This window comes from Equus asinus, chromosome 9 (genome assembly GCF_041296235.1).
Source record: "Equus asinus isolate D_3611 breed Donkey chromosome 9, EquAss-T2T_v2, whole genome shotgun sequence".
Lineage (NCBI taxonomy): Eukaryota > Metazoa > Chordata > Mammalia > Perissodactyla > Equidae > Equus > Equus asinus.
This window is the reverse complement of record NC_091798.1, coordinates 94,189,956-94,204,320: the sequence shown is the minus strand read 5'-3', so window position 1 is coordinate 94,204,320 and position 14,365 is coordinate 94,189,956.

Sequence of the window (14,365 nt, the reverse complement as noted above, 5' to 3'; positions counted from 1 at the left end):
TATACTCGAGTTGTAGGTCCCTCTGGTTCTGCTATGTGGGACGCCACCTCAGCATGGCCTGACGAGCAATGCTGGGTCCGTGCCCAGGATCCAAACCATGAAACCCTGGGCTGCCAAAGCAGAGCGCACGAATTTAACCACTCGGCCACAAGGCAGGCCCCTCTTTCCTCTTAAATAAAACATCTTGATGGACTAATGACTATCAGCCCATGCTCACACATACCTGTGGTGTCATACATTTGGTAATTTTTTTAATTTGGAGGGATGCTATGACTCAGCTATGGCCATCCGAGGGCTTAACACAATCAACTTGTAGCTGAGCTTATATTGAATGTTATTTACCAACATCCACAACCATAATGTGTTATTTAGTCAGTGTTTACAGGACATACGAGAATTTTACACACGCACATATGTTGATCAAATAAAAATTAGCTTAGCAACCCCCCCTCATTCCCCCTCATGGCCTGTAGACCTTAAACTGTATATATTTACTATCTTGCCAAACCCCCAAAAGAAGATTAAAATATAACAGTACATAAAAGCCTACTTTCCCCTATTCAATAATATCTAAATCGCAAATTAAACTAAGATGTATTTTAGCAAAGGTCCTTAATTAAATGAAAATTTCAAACACCAAAAATTTAATTTTTTAAGTCTATGGACTAGAAAAATTTACTCCCCGGTAGTTAAAAATACTTCCACCAATATTAGCATGCCCTTTAAATTCATGAAATTTCAATGGACAGGGAGCCGCCTAGATTGGACTTGTTAATGTAGCTTAATAATTAAAGCAAGACCCGAAAATGTCTAGATGAGTTTATCAACTCCATAAACACATAGATTTGGTCCCAGCCTTTCTATTAATTCTTAAGTTGCACTTGCCAGGATCAGCACCCCTGCGAGAATGCTCTCTGAATCACCAAGGATTACAAAGAGCAGGTGTCAAGGACACCAACATGTAGCCCAGGACGCCCTGCCTCACCGCATCCCCATGGGGAACACCAGTGATGAAAATGAAGCCATAAACGAAAGCTGGACTAAGTTACACCAACTTACCAGGGTTGGTAAATTTTGTACCAGCCACCAAGGTCATACTATTAACCCTAATTAATAAAAGTTCTGGTGTAAAGCATGTTAAAGATACTCGCATGATAAAGTTAAATTTTAATTAGGCTGTAAAACGCTACAGCTAAAATAAAAATAAACTACGAAAGTGACTTTAATATTCCTGATTATACGATGGCTAAGACCCAAACTGGGATTTGATACCCCACTCACTGTTCTTAGCCCTAAACCCAAATTCTTACTACAGCAACGTTCGCCAGAGCACGACTACCAACAGCCTAAAACTCAAAGGACTTGGTGGGGCTTTACATCCTTCTAGAAGAGCACGTTCTCTAATCGATAAAGCCCGACAGACCTCACCAACCCTTGCTAACACAGCCTGTGCACCGCTATCTCCAGCAAGGCCCAAGAAGGAAGCACAGTCGAGCTCTAATATACGTAAATTAAATAAAACATTCATTTACAAATAGAAGTATGGGAGGTAGAAATTTTGACATCACAGAGACAGTACTGTAAGGCAATGATGAAAGAAGGATTAAAAGTATTAAATAGCAACGTTTACCCCTTTACCTTTTGCACAATGATTTAACTAGAACCATTTAACCCAGACGACTCACGTTAAACACCCCGAAATCAGGCGAGCTCGCTGCGAACGTTTCTAAAGAACAAACTCCTCTAGGCAGCGCGGTAACGGGGTGTGCAGGGAGCGGAGGAAAGCTGCCCGCGCCGGTGACAGCTAGTGTCCAGAGCAGAATTTTAGCTCAAACGGACGTTTACCTAAAACATCACAATTTTAACGTAAATTAAATATTAATCTAAAGAGGGGCAGCTCTTTAGATCCAGGATACGACCGTCCTTAGAGAGTAAGTATTAATAATATCACACTCAGCCTAAAAGCAGCCGCCAAGTAACGAAGTGTCGAGCTCAACAATAGACTGATGGTAATCCAGTCAGAAAACTCACTCCTAGCTCAATGCTGGACCAACCTATTAATTCATGGAAGCCATACTGTTAATATGAGTGACAAGATAGATTTCTCCTCTCAGCTTGTATCAGATGGACAATCACGGATCATTAACAATAAAATAATCTAATACTTATGCATTAAATTGTTAACACAGGTATACACTTAAGGAGAGATTTTAAAAACTAAAAGGAACTCTGTACACACAAACCCCGCCTGTTTACCAAAAGCACCAACATTTCTAGTATTAGAGGCACTGCCTGCCCAGTGACAGATGTCTAAGGGCCGTGGTGACCTGATGTGCAAAGGTAGCATCATCACTTGTCCTCCAAGTAAGGACTTGTGTGAACAGCCATACACGGGTTTTACTGTCTTCCTCTTAGAGAAATTAACCTTCCCGTGAAGTGGCGGGAACGACAGCATAAGATGAGAAGACTCTGTGGAGCTTTAATGGATTAGTCCAAAAAAACCCGCAAGTTAACCAAATAGACGGATAACAAAACTTTAAACGGGCTAACAATTGTGGTTGGGTTGACCTTGGAGAAAAAAAGAAGTGATTACAATCTAGGCCAGCCAGTCAAAAAGATTGTATCACTTATTTATCCAAAAACTTGCTCAATGGAACAAGTTACCTGGGATGACAGCACCATCCTTTTCTGGAGTCCATATCGACAACAAGGCTGACGACCCTGATTGCTCGCTGTAGCATTCCTTACACTAATCCAACAACAAGTCCTAGGCCTCATACAACGCTGTAAAGGACCAAACATCGTTGGCCTGTTCTAACCCACTGCTGATGCCGTCAAGCTACTCATTAAAGGACCATTCTGACTGTTAACATCATCAATATCTATATTTATTGCTGTACCATCCTAGCCCTCACTTTGGCCTTAACAATATGAATTCCATTTCCCATAGCATATCCACTAGTCAACATAAACCTAAGCATGCTGTTTACATTAGCCAGATCAGGGCTTACCGTATACTCGATTCTCTGGTCAGATTTGAACCTCAAATTCAAAATATTCATTGATTGGGGCCCTACAAGCAGTAGTAACTGAAGGAACACAGCAATCCTTCTATTATTCCTTTTAATAAATGGATCATGTACACTCTCAACATTAATCACCACTCAAGAACATTCATGAATAATTTTTCCATCTTGACCACAAGCCATAATATGATTTATCTCAACCCTAAGGGAAACCACTGAGCTCCACTTGACCTAACAGAAGGGGGTTCAGAACTGGTTTCTGGCTTCACCGTTGAGTATGCAGCAGGCTCACTTGCTCTGTTCCTCCCAGCAGAATGTGCCAACACTGTTACAACAAATATTTTTTACAACAATCCTATTCCTAGGAGCATGTCACAACCGCTATATACCAGAACTATGCTCAATCAATTCCATTATCAAAACCCTTTTACTAACCATTTTTTACCTATGCATTGGAGCATCCTATCCATGATTCCAATATAACCAACTTACACATCTTCTATGAAAAAATTTCCTACCACTAACACTAGCCCTTTGCATATGCCACTTATCATTACCCATCATTGTATCAAGCATCTCACCACAAACATAAGAAATACATCTGACAAAAGAGTTACTTTGTTCGAGTGAATTATAGAGGTTTAAATCCTCTTTTTCTAGACTTATAGGGATTGAACCTACCCCTAAGAATTCAAAAATCTCCATGCTACCACATTACACCATATTCTGTAGTGAGGTCGGCTAAATAAGCCATTGGGCCCATGCCCTGAAAATGCTGGTTGATGTCCTTCCTGGACTCATAACTCCTCGTATTTTTATTATCATCTTACTGTCATTTCAGGAACTACATTTGTTATAATAAACTCACACTGATTAATAATCTGAATCAGCTTCAAAATAAATATATTAGCTATTATGCCAGTTTTAATAAAACGAAATTCACCCATGAGGCATGGAAGCGTCCACTGAAAGCATCCACGTGAGCCATGGCATCTATACTCCTCGCAATAGCTGTTATTGTTAATCTAGCATATTCCGGCCAATGAACAATTATAAAAGTTTTACCCCAACAGCATCCGTTATCATAACAACAGCCCTCATCCTAAAACTTGGCCTTTCCCCACGCCACTTTTGAGGCCCCAAAGTCACACAAGGTATTCCAGTAACATCTGTCCTAATTCTTTTAACTTGACAGAAACTTGCACCACCATCAATTTTATATCAATTTCATCCTCCATTAATCTAAACATGCTACTAGTTATAGCTATTTTATCAATCATACAAGGAGGATGAGGAGGATTCAACCACATGCAACCACAAAAAATCATGGCCCATTCCTCAATTGGTCACATAGGTTGAACAACAGCTGTAATTTAAAATCCAACTAGAATAATCCTACATTTATTAATTTACATTGTGACACCACTTGCGACACATAGTCTTCCTATGTAATTCATCCACCACAGCACTTCACCTTCTTATAAATGAGAGAAACACCCTTAATTGCTATATTTATTCTACTATGTTCTCATTAGGAGGCTTCCCACCACTTTCAGGAGTTTTACCTAAATTAATAACTACTCAAGAAATAACAAAAAATAACATTATTTTACCAACATTAATAGCTATCATAGCATGATTCAATCTATATTTCTATGTACAATTAACCTCCACGTCACTAATCATGCTCCCATCAATAAGTAACATGAAAATAAAATAACTTGAAAACATGAAATGAATAATACTTTTACCACTGCTAATTGTGATATCAACATTACTCCTTCCCCTAACACCAATATTATCAGTTCTGGACTAGGAATTTAGGTTAGCACAGACCAAGACCCTTCACGGCCCCAAGCAAATATTATTCACTTAATTCCTGAAGATAAGGATTGCAAGAATTTGTCACATCAACTGAATGCAAATCAAACACATTTATTAAGCTTAGTCCTTACTAGACTGGTGGGCTTTCATCCCACGAAATTTGAGTAAACTGCTCAACACCCTAGTCAAGTGGCTTCAATGTACCTCTCCCTCCGTTTAGGGGAGAAAGGCAGGAGGAGGCCAGGCCAAACTGAAGCTTCTTCTTTACCTTACAATTTAATATGTTATTCACCACAGGGCCTCACCACTATGTCTCTCTCAATAAGTGAGATATTAGTAAAAATTACATAACTTTGTCAAAGTTAAATTGTAGGTTCGAACTCCTTCTCTCACTGTGGCACGTCTGTGCCAACTAGGCTGACACGATGCAACATCACCTCTTACAGAAGAACTTTCCATCTGCATGGTCATACACCAATAATTGTTTTCCTGACTAGTTCTTTAGTCCTTTGCATCATTTCACTTAATATTTACAAAAGTAACTCACACAAGTACAAATGACGCATAGGAAGTGGAAACAGTTCCAACTATTTGACCTGCTATTATTCTGTTTTAATCACTCTACCTCATTACAAGTTTTTTATATAATAGACAAAATTAATAATCCCTCCCTAACTGTAAAAACTATAGATCACCAATGATATTGAAGCTGTAAACACACAGACTTCAAAGGTCTAAATTTCAATTCCTACATAATTCCTACATGGATCTAAGGCCAGGAGACCTTCAAGTACCAGAAGTTGGCAGCCGGGCAGTAATGCCTATAGAAAGAACCGTCTGGGGGCCGGCCCAGTGGCGCAGCGGTTAAGTGCGCACGTTCTGCTTTGGCGGCCTGGGTTCACCGGTTCAGATCCCGGGTGTGGACGTGGCACCGCTTGGCAAGCCATGCTGTGGTAGGCGTCCCACGTATAAAGTAGAGGAAGATGGGCACGGATGTTAGCTCAGGGCCAGTCTTCCTCAGTAAAAGGAGGAGGATTGGCAGCAGTTAACTCAGGGCTAATCTTCCTCAAAAAAAAAAAAAAAAGAAAGAACTGTCCGAATGCTAATTTTGTCCGGAGACGTCCTCCACTCACAAGCTGCCCCTCTTTAGGCCTAAAGACATACGCCATTCCAGGGCCCTTAGTCGACCCTGATGTCGACATGACCAGGCTGAAGCTGTGTTTAGAAATTTGCGAGTCAGATCCTAGCTTCACGCCTATTGTCCTCGAACGAGCTCCGTTAAAATGAAAAGTTCCACTTTCATCGCATTTATGGTTTGCTCTCACTTAGTATTCTTGAACTCGAAATCGCTTTAGTTCAAGCTTACGTATTTACACTTCTGGGAGGCCTTTACTCACATGTTAATACCTAAGGAGCCACCGAACTCACGCCCGTCACCTAGTGAGGCCTAGTCCCTGCCCACGTACGGGAGCCCTGCGTCCACAAGGGGTCCTGGCGCTCTTCCCACTGGCAGACCCGCCTTGAGGGCAAAAGGTGAGCTGCCTCCTTCCACCAACCCACTTTCAAAGGACTTGACCCCATTCCCAGGCCCCCCTTTGCCCAAGAAAAGCACAGAGCTCCCAGGGCTCTGGGAGGAGGGTGGGCGAGCACCCCCAGCCGCGGACAGCCCTGCCGGGAGAGGGCTCCGGAGGGACCTTTAAAAGAAGGCCCCTCCTTGCTCGTGTAAAGTTGACGTGTAAAATTTCCATCATAAATTTAAATAGAATGGAGCTGTATTCATGTCACGTTGTAAACACGGACATTTAAAAATAACACATACCTCACTTTTAAAGATGCCTAATGGGGTATAAATACATCAGCAGGTTGACACTCACTGTTAACACGTCTGTAATTTACTCTAAAATTCTGCAGCCTGCGTGTGCTATCGTGTGTGTGCTACTTAGTGTAAACCATAAGCCGGTCGGCTGGGACATCAGGACGACAGAGTTTGGGAAGTCAGCTAAGTTCGGAAAGGCCACGGCGGGGGGCCTTCCCCAGCTGCGTCTGCTGTCCTCATCTCAGTCGGTACTTGGGCTCTGCGCGTCCAGGAGAAGAGGACCTGCGGCCTCCGGACCGTCGCGTCACCGTGAGGAGGCTGTGGGGAGGCGCCAGCCTTCCGCTGCTCCGGACATCTTTGTAGGGGCTGCAAGTAACCTGAGAGCAGTCTGTGACCGAGCGGGTCTGGCTTAGTTCATGACATAACCATAATCTATTTTTAAAAATTAGCCAGCTTTTCTTTAGTAGTAATACATTTTACATGTTTTTCGTTATTGTATTGTTATTTTCATTTCCATACCTTACCTCCCCACAGAATTTTACCCCAATGTAATATTTGTATGCAGGAGCCTTTCTTAGTAATCACTTTATCAAATTTCTTTGAGATAAATATATTTTGCTTTGAAAGAAAATATGCATTACACTACCTTTTTTAGTTCCCTATAAACATGAGTATTAAAATTGTTTGGGATTGAACTATCAGTACAATTATTATTATCACTAATTGATCAAACACGAATGTACTATAAAAATTGGTACTCACTAAATGCAAAAGCAAACGATTACTAGAAATTCATCCATTAATGCACCGGATGAGGGCTATCAGCGGATCACTTATCGAGAGAATGAGAGCTCTGTTCCTGGTTTTCACTGTGATGGATGTAAGTATTCACACTCCTTGTTCATGTAAATAAGTAGAAGCAAAGAGAGGAACTTGAATTACTTCCAAGTTTTTTGCCAAAAATCACAAAATGATTTCTTCATAAATTATTTCTAGTGCTCTATCAGCGGATCTTGTGTCCTCCTTCCAAGCTGGTTGACTTGCAGGATGTGTGGCCCAGTCCTTTAGAACTGACTCGACCCCACGACTTAGAATTGCCCCTTTGAGCCTCCGAGGCCTTTAGTCCAGTGAAAGGAACTGACAGAATCAGTGGGAGAGGGGTCAGCCCCCAGGAGGCGCGCCCGGGCAGATCGGCCTAGGCAAGAGCGCTGGGGAGGTGAGGGCGGGGAAATTGGTTCGTGAAAGGACCCAGGCCCCGTGCCCTTGGGAAGTCCTCAGGGTCCCACACCCTGGTTTGAAGACTGGTGGTATTTTGCTCCATATTGAATCTGACAGACTTTGGGGGAGGGGTCTGTGCTGCAAATAATTAGGGGCGCGGTCCAGAGGGAGAGAATTTGAGCTGCGTACAAAAGGGCCCCGCTGTGGCCCCTGAGGGACCACAGACAGGGGAGGGCCCCAGTTTTCCGTGGCCAGTGAACTAAGAATGATTTGTACACTTTAAATGGTTGAAAAAAAATTTTTTTAAAGATTTTATTTTTTCTTTTTCTCCCAAAGCCCCCCAGTACATAGTTGTGTATTTTTAGTTGTGGGTCCTTCTCATTGTGGCATGTGGGAAGTCACCTCAGCATGGCCTGATGAGTGGTGCCATGTCGGTACCCAGGATCTGAACCCGTGAAACCCTGGGCCGCCGAAGCAGAGCGCGAACTTAACCACTCGGCCACGGGGCCGGCCCCTGAAAAAATTTTTAAAAGAAGAATATTTGGTGAAAAGTATATGGCATTTCAATTTCAGTGTCCACAGTAGCGTTTTATTGGAGGCAGCCACGTTCATCTGTCTATACGCTGTCTGTGTCTAAGTTGGCATTCCTGCCATGGCAGCAGAGTCGGCAAGTCACGACAGACCAGATGGCCTGCAGAGCCTAAATATTTACTATCTGGCCCTTTGCAGACAGTTCACCAACTGTATTTTAAGTGTTTGAAGGGCGGGAGAATATGCCTCCCCAAAATGTGCCACTCTGGCATATTGATTATTTTGAGCTGCAGGCACTTTAGAAAAAGCCAATGCAGACAGAGGCCGTCTCTGAACTCCGCTGACCGCCTGGAGACGGATGGTCCAAAAGGAACTCGATTGTCACCGATCCCCTCCCTGGGAGTTCCATCAACCAGAGGAGGTGGACCATCCCAGGAGAGGAGTCGACACCACACCCGAACTCATTGGTCACAAACCATTGCACCTCCTGTCTGTTCTCCTAAGGGCCCCCTTTCGTCTTTCCAACAATGACTCCTGCTCCCCTGAAAGGCCGCCATTGCGCCCTTACCAGTTCAGACGGTATTTAAGCCTGAACTCTAGGCCAAGCTGGGAGCTCCTCATTTTCCCTGGGGATCTCCCACGTATCCATGAGGTATCCATGTTGGTAACCTTCTTCTGTTTTCCTCTTGCAAATGTGTTTTTTATTCCCAGGCCTCAGGCAAGAACTCAGAAGGGGGAGGGAAATGGTCCTCCCTCCCCTACACATCACTGACGGAGGGAGGTGACGCAGACAGGCTTCCGGCAAGAAACATCTGGAGCCCTCAAGGGAGAGCTCCTCACAAGGGAGGGGAGCCTAGAACAGGGGCTGGGGTCCAACGTCAGGGCAAAGTCACTGTGAAGGGGGAACTGGCTTTGCCACAGAGGAGGCAAAGATTGAAGCCCCTGACTAGGGCCAGAGCTGTGATGCTCTTGGAACCAAGCGCTTGAGAGCAAATTACAAGGATATAACCCGGGGACCCCAAGCCAAGGGCATGACAGGTGGGGCGGCCTTGGCCAAGGGTTTCCCCCAGGTGTCTTCCCTTGAAGAACGGCGCCGACCAGGCAGGGATCTGGGCCATCAGGGGCGTCACCAGAGCCGAGGAAAGGGCTCCCTGGGCTTTGGGCCAGCTGCTGAAATAGTCGTGTGGAAAGCGACTCTAGGAGCAAAATGGGGTTGGGTGGGCAGGCGTTGCTGAGGGCCTTTGGCTTGGTGACACTGATTTATGCAGAGAGCAGTGGGTCCTAGAGTTGTGTCTGTCACCAGCTGCAGAGATTCAGGCTCGGGAAAGTGAGCAAAGGCAGAATTGCCAGATGGGTGTGATGAAAAGACAGAGGCTTGGAAATTCACGGGGTCAGAAAGAGTGCTGCTGAACTGACACCGCAGCATGTAAACAGCACAAGAAAGACGTGAAGAAAAGAGGAGAGGGCGGACGGAGCCAGCCAAGGGTCTGGTTGGGAGCAAAGCACAGCTGTAGCAGGACTGGTTGGACAAGTAAGATGGAAGGATGTGCTCCAACGCCTGCTTTTGCAGGAGATGTTTCAGGTCATCCCTGGTCCAGCGTGAGCTGGTGGGAGGGGTCAGCTGAGATGGACACGAGGGGAAGGACTTGGAGAGGAGAAGGCCGATGTGGGCTGGGTCATCCACGGGAGGCTGAAGCATCCAGGATCAAGGCAGCATTTGAAATGGAAAAGACCTGAGCGCCAGGTGCCAAAACCCGAGCCGGACGACGGGACACCTGGGAGGCTGGGGACGACAGCGACAGGAAGGGCAGAGGGTGACACAGTGGTTTAAGCAGGTGGGGGAGCAGTGGTCTCAAGGGACAATAAGTCACTACACTTGTGATAAGTGCCCTGAATGAAAAATATCAGGTCCTCTGAAAACAATGGGGGTTCGGGAGTCGGAGCCGATTTAGATCAGGGGTCTCTCTGGGGAAACAACAGTTAATTGGAGAATTAACGAATGAATGGGAGTTTGTTAGCTTGCCCTTGAATGACTCAAAACTGACACTGAAAAATAGCCATAGCTGCCTCCTGTGCACAAGGACAAAGGACGCTGTGGCAGTGCTGCAGGCTGGCCGGGAGAGGAGACCAGCAGGGGCTTCAAGTCCAGCCCGGCCACTTGCTGTGGGAGAGGTAGGAACCGCTCGCCCTCTCTGTGCATCTGCAACTCAGGCTCAGCAGTACTCGCCTCATAGGCTTGCCGTGAAATGCAAATGAGTTAGACGTGTGTACATCACCAAAAACACAGAGTAGGTTTGATGCAGGTGTTAGCTGTTGTCATTATTTAGAAGAAAACACTTCTCTTGGAATTGCATCCAAGCACAAATGACAGTAGGTCTTTCTCTCTGTATTCATTTAATCCTTTCAATAACTCTGTGAGGTCGGTTAACAAAAAAAAAACCTAAAGAGCAATTTTCTTTTCCTTCTTCCTGAATCAACACCGCCTCAAGCTTTGGCTTTACCTGTGTTCTCTGGCTGTGACAAGGAACCTTTTGTTGAAATCCGGGGTGTTCAGGAGGTGGCTTCCTGCTAAACTGCCTTTAATTGATCAGATGCCCAGCTCTCAGGTGTTCGGTTTCTGATTCCTTCACTTTCTGGGCCAGCAGTTGCTACGGGAGAAGCTGAGGGTTCAAGCGTGTGAGATGATGACCAACGCCCCTGGGGGAGGCTGCACCCTGCCCGCCGGACGTCAGCCAGGTGCTGGGGTCCCCACCTCTAGCACCTCAGCATTCGACCCAGGTGTCTGGGTCAGACCATTTGGAGAGCCATCTCCCGGTGTCTCAGACAGGTTTCTACGTCTGATCCTAAAATAGCCAAGTTTCCTGAATGGATGATGGCCAAAGGATTCCCCACCCCGCACGTTACCAACGAGCTGAACGAGGCAGGAAATACCGTCAGCTTCTCCTTCTCTTTCTCATGTACTTTCCTATTGATTTCACCTGGCTATATTTTCGGAGCACTGTAAGATGATCTGAATCCTTTCTGGCACCGTCAGTGGCAACCAGGAAGTGGAGGGCCAGAACCAAGGGCGTGGTGGACCCAGGAGCGGTCAGGCAGGTGGAGCCTGAGCCCTGGCCACTGACCGGCTCCGGGGAGCACCCTCGCAGGGTCCCCACATCTCCTTCCAGGGATTTCAGGAGCAGCAAGTTGCCTTCCAGAAGCTTTGGTGGCTGCAGATGGTGGTGGGGCTGAGTCAGAACAACAGGGCAGATGACAGGGTGACCACTTGGGTGGCTAGTTCTTGAGATCATGTGACGCGCACCTATGAGGAGTCACAGAGACAACTGGAAACGTGCCACAGGGAGGCGCTGAGCTGGTGGGGCTCAAAGCACTGCAAACTGAGGACTGAAGTCAACAGAACTCACTTTGCTCTCCCTGAGCATCCTGATCCCCCTCCTCCCTCTTTCTCCATGGGTTTGTCAGATCAGCCTTCCTGAAGCTGTGGGGAAGGAAGCACAGATAGAAGACGAGGTGGCCAGCCAGAGGTACATTTACTGCTGGCTCGCCACGTGCCAGACACTTACTCTTCAAGTCTTCCTTTAGGGGGCTCGGCCACATGGCCAAGTGGTTAAGTTCTTGAGCTCTGCTTTGGTGGCCTGGGGCTCCCTGGTTTGGACCCAGCACCGCTCCTCAAGCCATGCTGTGGTGGCGTCCCACATAGAAGAACTAGAATGACCTACAACCAGGATATACAACATGTACTGGGGCTTTGGGGAGAAAAATTTTAAAAAAGACCTCCTTTGAGGTGGGTTTGGTTATTCCCAAATCATAGACAAGGACACAAAGGCACAGGAAGGTTGTTTATTTGTCGAAGGTCACACAGCTAGCAAGTGGCAAAGCCAAGATCTACACTCAGATTAGACTCATCCCCTCTTTACATTCTGGGGAGAAATAATTCATTCTTTGGGACCTAGTCAATGGTAGCTGTTTTTTGTTTTATAAAGATTGGCCCTGAGCTAACATCTATTGCTAATCTTTTTTTCCCTTCTTCTTCTTCTCCCCAGGGCCCCCAGTACATAGTTGTATATTCTAGTGGTAGGTCCTTCTGGTTGTGCTATGTGGGATGCCACCTCAGCATGGCCTGATGAGCAGCGCTAGGTCTGAACCAGGGAAACCCCGGGCCGCTGAAGGGGTGTGCACGAGCTTAACCACTTGGCCATGGGGCGAGCCCCAGGGGTAGGTGTTTGGTGCCAACACGAGATGCCAGGCGACCACGACATTTCCATAAAACTCTTACTGTCAACACGCTGGGCTCCTCTGGCCCCTTGCCAGATGCTGCCGCCCCCCTTGAAGTGGTCTCTTCCCTCGGCACCTGGGAGGCCTCTGCCAAGAGACTCCCTCTCGCTCTCGCTGAAACACCTCCTTGCATTCCACCCCCTGGCTCCAGCCCCAGCAGAGCTGTTATCAACCACTTCAAATCAACAGCCCCATCTCAGGCAATAAAATGACTCTGCGAAAGATTAGTCCTTGCACCGGGGGTCAGCTAAGGGGCCAAATCTAAGCCCTCAGCTCAAGTTTGCCAAATCACTCAACCTCATGCAGGACATATCTCTCAGCCTCTGGGTCTAAGTCCAGCGTAGGGGTGGGGGAGGAGGAGAATGCCCCCGGGATCTTGGCCTCCGTTGACGCAGTGCCCTCTGCAGGGTTAGGCAGCTGCATGGGGCCCAGCTGCGTTCAGAGGCATCGCTGGGGTCCTAGGAGTATTTGCTGAAACGTGGACCTCAGACCTAGCACTGGAGAGCAAATTCCTGTACACCATCCCCAGCGGGGTCTCAGGAACCGTCAGGAACTGGAAGAGAGGAGTGCACGCTTCTGGGTGCTAAAGGTAGTTTGAGGCAGAACCAGAGAGAAGCTGAACGAGAAAAGAGAAACTAGAAGCTGGCAGACCCGATGGACTGTCTTTCTGAATCTTGTGAAGTCTGAAAAATGACAATACTGAGTTCTGCAAGCCAATCCATGCCACTTGCCCTGAGCTGCTTCTGCTGGGTGGCAGTGCCCTGGGGCCTCTGCGGCCAGTGTGGCCTGTCTCCTGGGAGCAATGGGTACTGGTTCCTTAGGGCACAGAGCAGCAGAAGCTCCTGCACCAGCACTCATCCCGCCAGCTGTGCTGGCTGCCCTGGGCCTCTGCAAACTCCTGAAATCCCCAGCTTGGCTAGCACCTGTCTGCCCCCTGCTCGGTGCCTGCTCGGAGCCAGCAGTGGCACCAGCTGTGACCAGGCAGGTGTAGCCACATGTGCATGTGTAAACCCTTCCAGAGCAGGGCTGGCTTTCTTGATTTTGTAACAAACCTCGCTGACAAACCGCAGGAAAGTATTCCTCCCAGAATTCCTGAACTCCAGGCCTCTATATCCCACTGGCCATCTCAAAGGTAACATGCCCCAAATTCAGCCCTAAAGCTTCCCCTCGAGCTTGTCTTGCCCCAGCCTTCCCATCTCAGCCAACGCCAGAACCATCCTTCCAGTTCCTCTGGCCAAAAACCTCGGAGTCAAAACCCACATCCCGTCCATGGAAAGCCCTGTTGACTCCATCTTGAAGATACATGCGGAATCCAATAGCTGGCATCACCTCCCAACACCAGCCATGGTCACCTCTCTCCTGGGTTCCTCTAACAGCCTCCTGAATGGCCGCCTCGCTCCCACCCTCCCTCCTCCACAGGCTGGGCTCACTCAGAAGCCACTGTTTTCTTTTTAAACATAAGTCAGATCACATCTCTCGCAGCTAAAAACCCTCTGAGGTAATTCGTTATGCAACAGTTGATAATCTCACTTCCTCATTGCCTCCAGTTTCGCTGCAATGTCACCTAGCTTCTCAGAGATACCTGCCTGAACTACCCAACTGAGGCTGGCGCTCCCGGCACTCTCCAGTCCCCTTCTGTGACTCCTGAATATTTTCCACGGCACGTACTGCCTTC